Below are 9,017 nucleotides of genomic sequence, written 5' to 3'. Positions count from 1 at the left end.
CCTTACCCCTCCCACCCAAAAGCATTCGTACTATTATTAGTCTTCTTCGCTGGACGTCACATCACGATCATCCAAACATGACGTCACGGAGAACGGAAATCCTGTGTATGTTAAAATATCAAGGTCAAGTGAGGTCCGAATGGGTGGAAGTGGAAGAATGTAATTTAATTTTTAAATTTTTTAAATTAATTAATTAATTATTGTTTTTAATTTATTTATTTTTTTGGGGGGGGGTTAAAATTTACAATAACTAATCTCTTGTTATGGTAGTATTGAAACTCATCTAGGCATGATTTACTTTGTTTTAGTGGGTGGTTGGCGGGTGCTCTGGTGTGGTTTGCTTCTTCTTTCCTATCATTACTATCAAACATCTATCGTCCTTATCTCTCCTCCTTTTTTTGTATATGTTACTCTCTTGTAATACATCTACTATTCGTCGGCACTTATATGACCTTATTGTGCAAGTGCCGTAAAGCTCTTACGAAACTAAACTAAATTTTGTTTTATAGGACGGCCTCTTTGTACCTCACTACAGCACCAGGCTGAGAGTTGTAGCCTACCTCTGGGAATGTGGTGAAAAGTGTTTTATCAACTTTATTAAGCGTGAACCTTTGTGAGCAGGCTGGTGCTCTTAGAGTGCAGCGATAAGGGAATGTATGAAAATGTAGGTAGGTAATGGGAATTATATTATTATATTTCTTCTTGTTGCAGTGCGAGCGAGTTCTATCTTTCTCACAGGCGTTAGCAAGAGCAAAGGTCAAAGACATTCTCACAAAACTGGTTTTCACAGTGATTTGCCAGATAATTTTAACAAAATCTGAGATCATTGTGAAAACTGATTTTGTCCCCTTGAGCAGCCCAAAGAGCAACATTCGATGCTCTGAACGGATGGACAACCACGTCATGATTTGCCTCTATGGATCACGGCCGTACAGACCACAGATGATCCATGGGCGTCACGACATGAGGATAGGGCAAGCAAGCTTTTTGGTGGAAAAGATGCGTGCAAGTGCAAGGAATATTTGAAATGACTCCAGGAGACCCCAGTTTGTTTTTGTACCAGGATCATCATCACCCGGTGCCTTTCCGACTGGCGTGGGCGATCATGGACCTCCACTTCCATCTGTCTTGCGTTGCAGCAATGGTTTCTGTTGCTCTTGCTGCTCCCAGCCATGGTGTCAACTTGTCCAGTATCTTTTCCCTCTTTCAGTCTCTGCCTCTCTTTCCATCAAACTTGCCTCATGTTACAATATATCTTTCCGCGTTGTATGTCAAATTAAATTTGCCTGTCGCTTTCGTATATTCGTCATAAGCTGTCGCACCAGGATAATTTGGCCTAAAAATCCAATAAATTGACTCTGGACATGTTATATACTGGGTGATTCAAAATGAATACACCAAAATCATCATACGATATTTCAACCCAAAAAAAAAGAAATCAATAGAAAACTCCAGCTTGGACACGTGTTGTACATACCTTCAGGTTTTTTTTATTTCAAGTTTTACATTTGCTTAATGTGGCCACCACCGGTTTTTGATTTTTGAAATATTGTGTGATAATTTTGGTTTATTCTTTTTGAATTACCCTGTATATACATATGTAATTTTAAGACCCCATCGACACATTCCGTTAAAGCTAAAGATGAAAGTCCTATTCTATTCGGGTATGTGGTGAAGCCCCTCCCTGTCACACGCAGAAGAGATGAGTTCAATTCCCGTGTGGTAATTATTTTTATCGAGTACCGGTATCTTGGTCTTTCTTCCAGGAAGTTGTAGGTATCCCTCTTAGCTCGAGTTTGCCCTGGACAGGCAGTGTCAAAACCTGCCTCTTATCTTAAAGTATCTGAATTGTGTCGATAGGAGTGTAAAATCTCCTACACAAAATGGCCAAGTCCAGGCGTGGCGTTGACGTGACCAAATTATAGTGTCGATTGCCCTTTTAAGAAATACAATACCCAAACAGAGGAACAAAACTGTTGCCTTTTATGTTTCCTTTATTGCTTGCTTTTTAAAATAATCTTTTTGAGAAAACGTGCATTTTTCCTTCAAATACAGAACGCTCGAACTACTCTTTTCAGAGGAATATGTAGTCTGATTGCGCTCCAGATCGGAAAAAACATGTGTACAGTCGAATGTGTGCTAACCGTATAAGACAATTACTTGTACAAAGGGCCACTTCCCATTTTCTCTCTTGCCAACATGTATTTTTACATTATAACGACACTGAGTAAAATGCCCATCTGCCCTTGACAGCTACTTATCTTCACGACAATGGGTTGCCGCTTTGAACAATTTATACTGTAATTTTTTTTTTTTAACTTTGCAACATTTTGCTTTCGAGTCATGAGCTCATAACTTCCCTATATTCTGAAACCATGGTGATACATTACGCCAAGTGTTTGCCTCTATTTGACGTTCCAAGTCTTTGACAAAACATTTTCAGTTTGTTTCTTTCAACACGGATTTGTTAACGTCTCCTTCTGCATTTGTCCAGATGCTATGCTCGGTTTACTACATGTTAATAAAAAACAGAATATGTCCAATCCAAATGTTTTGTGTTGTTCCGTCAAATTTAGCAAATAAAGGAATACATGTATAGTGTAAATGTAAATATATATATATCTGTATCATAATTTTTATAGTTTGTGTTATGTGATCATAACTGTTGCTGATCCTACTTTTGTTTCCATAATTGTTTACTTGCCGTTTTGGCGTCTCTCGTGGTTTAGGGGTTTACAGTGTTTGCCTCTCATCCGATAGGTGCCGGGTTCGAAATCTGACAGCCACGGAACACTTTCTTCTCTAAAATGTTATCCTTTCGCATCATTTACCCATGTTCTATCATCTGCTTTCTTCTCCACTTTCTGCCCCCGGCTCTCTTTCCCTTTCCTCCCTTCTCTGTGCTCCTGGCTCTTTCTGCAGCCTTTCTACTACGACTCCTTGGCTCTCTTTCAGCAACTCTCCTGATCTTATGGTAGGTAAGATCTAACTCCTAACCTTCTCGGATAAGTTGTGCACGTTAAAGATCCCTTGGTGGTCCAAAATCGACAAGAGTAGGCTTGGCGGCCGAACTGAAAATGTTCAATGTGTCCTGCGCGCTCATAATATGACCTTATGTAGTTGCGAGTGCAGCAAAACACTTACCAAAACATCTTTTTGGGTGAGGGTTCAGTTTCAGTTTCATTACGTCCTTAATTTGGGGTGGTGGGGCAGAGAAATATCTCTATTAACAGGGGAATTAAAGTGCCTCCCTCACTCCAAGAGCATTCAAGCCACCCTTGAACAAAGTGGAGCATCTGCATAGCCACCCCCCCCCCCCCCCCCCCCCCCAGTGGGGAAACGGTGAAGGAGCTTCAGAACTGGTTTCCACCTTTATACACAAGGCGGAAGATGCCAACTTTGGTACAATGACAAAAACACCCACCCAGTAAGGACACTGCTTTTGTAAAGAGCAATGGCAAACTATTGCTACTAATGTCTCTGCCAAGAAAGTTTGACGTGAATGTTAAAAGTATATACTTTTGCCATTTTAAAAATAATAAATCGATGTCCTTGGAGACGACATAGATCTAAATATTATGTCCTTCTGGGAGAAGAATAACGCTTTGCTGTAGGAAGAAAGTATGCTGTCGTGTAAAAACATGCCCCCATCAGTGGTGCTGTGGTCAGAAGAATCAATAGCCGTCTACTGTAGAGGTACAGTCGGGTGCATAGAATTCTGAACTAAAACGATGCCACAGCCTTAGGTCAACCTAACTTCCCTTCTTAATGCGACATTTCAGACTCACGAATACAGATCTTACGCCAAGAGCATTCCTTGTCATTTCTGGAAAAAAATAACATTAATTGTGAGTGTTTTTCCCCTCCAGCGACACAATTTAGATCATTTAGGAGGTGAGCAAATTGCAGAAGGCAGCTTATGACGAATATACGAAAGCGACAGGCAAATTTCTTCTGACACACAATGTGGAAAGAAGCATTGGAGAATATGATGGCAACTTTGATGGAAAGAGAGACAGAGGGAAAAGATACTGGACAAGAAGACAACATTGTTGGGAGCAGCAAGAACAACAGACACCATTGCTGCAACGCAAGATAGAGTAAAGTGGAGGTCCATGATCGCCCACGCCAGTCGGCAAGGCACCGGATGATGATGAGGAGATGAGCGTTTGACCCTGCCTGTCACTGTCAGGGACAACCCTTGCTGAGAGGGATACATCCCACTAAAAAGACAGATATGCGTACTTAACCACATTGTCTCCCCTCGAACTCGGGTCTCCTGTGTGTAATTGAGAAAGTATACCACAGACGCCAGTCAATGGTGCTGGGGGCAAAGTAATAATACATGTACATGAATACAATTGTGTACCGGTACCCTATAAGCACAGAGGAGTGCTTAGAATTTAATCGAATCGAAGTGTTTTAAAGTTACAGCCTTTGGTCAATACGACATCCTTTTAAAGCGACATTTCTGGCTCAAGAATACAGATTTCATGTCAAGAGCTCATTTTCCACCTAAACAATAAATCCAGAACTTCCCGTCAATATGTCCTTTATGTGACTACGCAAACGTGCATCATCCCCTGTTCCACTGCAGAACCTTAAATGACACCAAGAGTTACCGGTGCACCAAGAGTCCCTCCGAGACCAAACATTGATATAACACACTCTATGAAACATTACAGCAATTGCAACAAACCTGCACTCACTTACCACTACATTGTGACTACATTAAATGGCATTGGACAGATGGGCGAGAGTCCAACTGTTGCTTGATCAATAAACAATAACAACATGCCAAGAGTATTCCTCAACATTCTGGACGATGTCCGCTCCACCGGTGTAAAATGGGCAACACAGGCGATGTTTGGAAGACATTACCACATCTGCATGTATTTGTAGGTCTAATATTGATCTTAATATGTTTTTCCTGGATTACTTTCAACACAAATTGGGTCAGCAGTAGGCCTATCTAAAGAGGCGGGCCCTCTCAATGTATGACTGTCTTGAAAAATTGTGGTTGGGAAAGGAGCCAAAATATTCAAACAACTAGGGTTAAAGGTCAGATTCACTCCTAAGTAGTACCTTATGTCAGGACAGGAATACATTTGACTCGATAATGAAACTGATCCACCGGTACCCAACGCACTTGTTCTTTGTGGTGAGTTTGGCCTGTCGGAGGTGTAGGTCTAAATTGGAGATTCTGTCTCCTAATATATTCTATTCTATTCTATTCACACCTTGTTGTGTTGAAAGGGAGTGAAGAATCTTTAAGAGTATGCTTCTCATGCTAAAGATAGGCTTATGTTTTCTTGTTGAACAAGAAGGTCAAAGGTTTCACACCAAATTGGAAAAAGCACTATTGACAAGAAAAACACCAAAAGTGGAAGAATTATTACAGGTAGTTATTGATGGTAACGTCCTCTATGCACTAAGGCGTCCCATAGTAGCTTCGCTGGAGAATGTAGTGTATTGGTTAGCCTCTTCGTCCTAGTACGTAGAAGATCGTTTTTTAAAAGTGGGAGAATTATTATTAAATCCAGAATCCTAGTCCGTTTGCCGGGATGCTTTAGCCCACTCGTCCCGGCCGGACTGTCGTCGGCAGGCAGAGTTGAAGCAGCTTGCATCCTATTTGTTGTATTTTGTGCCGATGGAGTTGTGAAACATCGGCGATGATAATGATGACAATGGAACCTATTATCGTTGAAATGAACTTTGTGCTTTTTTTAAAGACTTGAGATTTTGCAAAGTACAGTAGGCCTATATTTGAGTCAAAATGTGAAAAACCATAGTTCCGTGACCAGAGGCTCCCATTGTATGTTTCTCACTTGTTTTACCATCTTTAAGGTCTAAATAAGAAAATTAGTCCCCATGCCTCTTTTTAAAAAAGTAGGCATAACCCATGGGGTCTGAAATCCAAGATGGTCGCCAAATGGCAAATATCGATATTTTTTATATAAGTATAGCACTGAACTCAGATCCGAGCTTTGCCAGCTCAAGTCGACTACGATAAGTTGATGTCGTCGGGAGAGTGAAACATAATATGTGAGGCATCACGTGGTGAAATCAGGCGCTCCTAAAAAAATGAAATCAAAGAAAACGACAATTTTCTTCCCAATTAGCAATTTTTATGGATTTTTACATTTTTGGCTCTGCATCATTTTATGTCCATTTAAAAGAACATTGTTGTGTGGCCTTTTACTGAAAATTGTTGTTTAAAGGAACAAAAATTTAAAATTATATTTTCCAATGACTCTCAATTTTGGAAGTCGTCCAACTTTCGCGGCCATTTTCTCTCTAATTTTACTTTTGAGAACAAGTGAACTCACCTGCTTCAATTCGATATATCTCGACTTTTAGTAGTTTAAGTCTTCTTGGAGTTGAAGAAAATGTCAGTTCTGCTGTATCCTGGTAAACTCTGACCAGTCACTAAGTTCTTGACTCTTTAGAAATTAGGCTCCATATTCCCAAATTCTTGGGACTGTACATGTGACACTACATTTTAGTAAGTGATGCTCAAGTTTAACTGGCGAACATTTTGCCTCACCCATATCCGCAGACGAGGCTAAGGCAGTTGACTTTTCCTCTCAAATGAAAGGGTCGATTTGAAATGTCATGGGTCGATTAGCGATGTCGACATATGTATCAAGACACCGTAGAATCGGGCGCTCGTCAATTTTTGGACATGTGGAGTAATTGGTATCATCTTAAAGCTTGTTCATTTGCTTTGCTTTTAGTGAAAAGAATACTCATCTACCAAGAATAGAAGTCGAGATATTAGCGATTGAAGGAGGTGGGAGTAGCTTGATTTCAGAAGTAAGATTAGCGTAAAAATGGCACCCACATTTTGGCGACTTCCAAAGCTTGAAAATACTTACAAACTGCAAATTAACATTTCTGTTCCTTAAATCAACATTTTTCAGTAAAATACAAATAGAAATGGGGTTTTAAATGGACCTTAAAGGTGCTGAGTCACCAACAAAAATTCGATAAAAATTGTCAAACGACAGAAAAATGCCAGTTTCTTCGATTTCATTACTTTTGACGAACGCCTGATTTCACCACGATGCATCACATATACATGTGTCCCTCCAAAGTGTGCAGTAGAATATGACAGGAGTTCAGTCACATTAACTTATAATTCTCCAGAATTAGAAGCGTGTATTGCACGTATGATTACTTGTATTGTTTCATTTCCAATCTTTTCCTTAAAGCGCGTCTGCTTCTATAAATTATTTTAGTAGAGTAGTAGAGGTTTTACAGCGTTCGCAACAACATAAGGTCATATGAGCGCCACCTAATATAAATATTACATGTAATGACAATTCGCTGAAGAACAAATCAACAAACAAGGTCTTAACGCGTACATCTTATCCCCCAACAAATATCAAAAAAATTTCTTTCTTTCCCCCCCCCCCCCCCCCCCCCCCACCCACCCCCCCCCCCCCCCCCCCACTTTTCTCAACAAAAAAGGAATGATTATTACAAAAATAATTAAGTGATGAGGCAACCAAAAATAAACCAACACAACAAAGAACAAACTAGGAAAATAAAACAGAAAACAAAACAAAAACTTTAAAAAACACTTCTTTGCCTTAGTTTCCGTAGCAAAAACGAGTAAATGTATATGACCAGATAAAGTGAAGTGGGGTTGTAACAACTGAAATAATAGCCCTCCCAGCTACTGCTACTAGGACTATATTATCTACACTATAAAGTGAAATTATCTTTACAAAATGATTAACAATTATGTAAACAGTTGCTCATACCAAGACAGCGATGTTAGACTCTAAATTAGAGGGACAACTCTTCACAAGACAGACAGAACTAAAACTAAAACTAAAACGTCGTTTCCCATTTCCTCAACTGACCATGCAGTGGTCATCCTACTACTACTACTATGAAGGACATGACATTCCTGGCCTGTCATGCACTGACATCCAGTGGTCAACTCGGTACCATAAAACACGCGCTGACCTCGGAGACGGCATGCTGGCGACATATTGCAGTAATCCTCTTAAGGCCTACGGGGGTTAATGATTAGATTCGTTTCGTTTCGGTTCCTCCTTATTTTTGTTTTTATTTTTGAAAGGGTGGAGAGGAGGTGGGTCTTGTTTGTTGGTTGTTGTTAGGTTTTTGTTGTTTGCTTGTTTCTTTGTTTCTTTGTTTGTTGTTTTTGGGTTGTTGGGTTTTTTGTTGGGGGGGGGGGGTGCTTTTTTGTTTTTAGTTCAGTCTTTATCTTAATTTAATTGTGTTATTTTGTATGAACAATATGTCGTAATCCCTCTACATTTTTTTCCATCGGGGTCAGAAACAACTGTTTTTCTCGTCATACCTTTATTTCTGTTTATTATGTTGAAAATGTACGCCCTACTAGAGTCAAGATTAAGCTGATAAGAACTACCCGCACACCTTGTTCTTAGCCAAAAGACCGCTTACATGACCAGTCTGTGTCGATAGTGCCGAAAAGCACCTATTCAATCAAGACTCATAATTGTAAGCACCATTGCTTTCGAAATAATTGATACCGGTTCAGTTCCTGATGTCCACTGCGGTGGGTGAATCAAAATGCTGGTGGCTCTTGAAAATATTGCCGGGTTGAGTTCTAATTCAGAGGAAAGCCTAGATATTGTATGTATGTTTATGTTTGTGAGCGTGTGAGTGAGTGTGCGTTTGTGTGTATGTGTGTGTGTGTTTGTGTGTGTGTATCTGTGTTGTTTGTGTGTGTGTGTGTGTGTGTGTGTGTGTGTGGGCTGATTTGTTCTGGCTGATATTTGTTCTTGTGTGTGTGTGTGTGTGTGTGTGTGTGTGTGTGTTTGTATGTGTGCAAAGCATACTTTAGGAATAGTTAGGGTTCTCTGGAAACTTTTTTTCGTGAAATTAAGTTCGTTACGCTGGCATCTCAAGAAAGTGAAGCAAACTGAAAAGTCTGGAACGATATAAAAGAAAGAGACAGAAAGAGAAAGAGAGAAAGAATGAGTGAGAGGAAAAGTGTGTGTGTGTGTGTGTGTGTGTGT

General features: G+C 40.0%; 1 long non-coding RNA gene across 1 annotated transcript in view; it reads left to right on the top strand.

Annotated features, from left to right (window-relative positions):
* LOC118477945 overlaps positions 1 to 2,547 on the top strand; it is an 8,895-nt gene extending 6,348 nt beyond the window's left edge. Inside the window, exon 2 of the long non-coding RNA XR_004858708.1 lies at positions 712 to 2,547. This is a non-coding gene — a long non-coding RNA (uncharacterized LOC118477945). The remainder of the gene's footprint in view (positions 1 to 711) is intronic.
* The last annotated feature ends 6,470 nt before the right edge of the window (positions 2,548 to 9,017 follow it).

Source organism: Aplysia californica, unplaced genomic scaffold (genome assembly GCF_000002075.1).
Source record: "Aplysia californica isolate F4 #8 unplaced genomic scaffold, AplCal3.0 scaffold00309, whole genome shotgun sequence".
Classification (NCBI taxonomy): Eukaryota; Metazoa; Mollusca; class Gastropoda; order Aplysiida; family Aplysiidae; genus Aplysia; species Aplysia californica.
The sequence above is the reverse complement of the archived record's forward strand: the minus strand, read 5'-3'. Positions and strand labels throughout refer to the sequence as shown.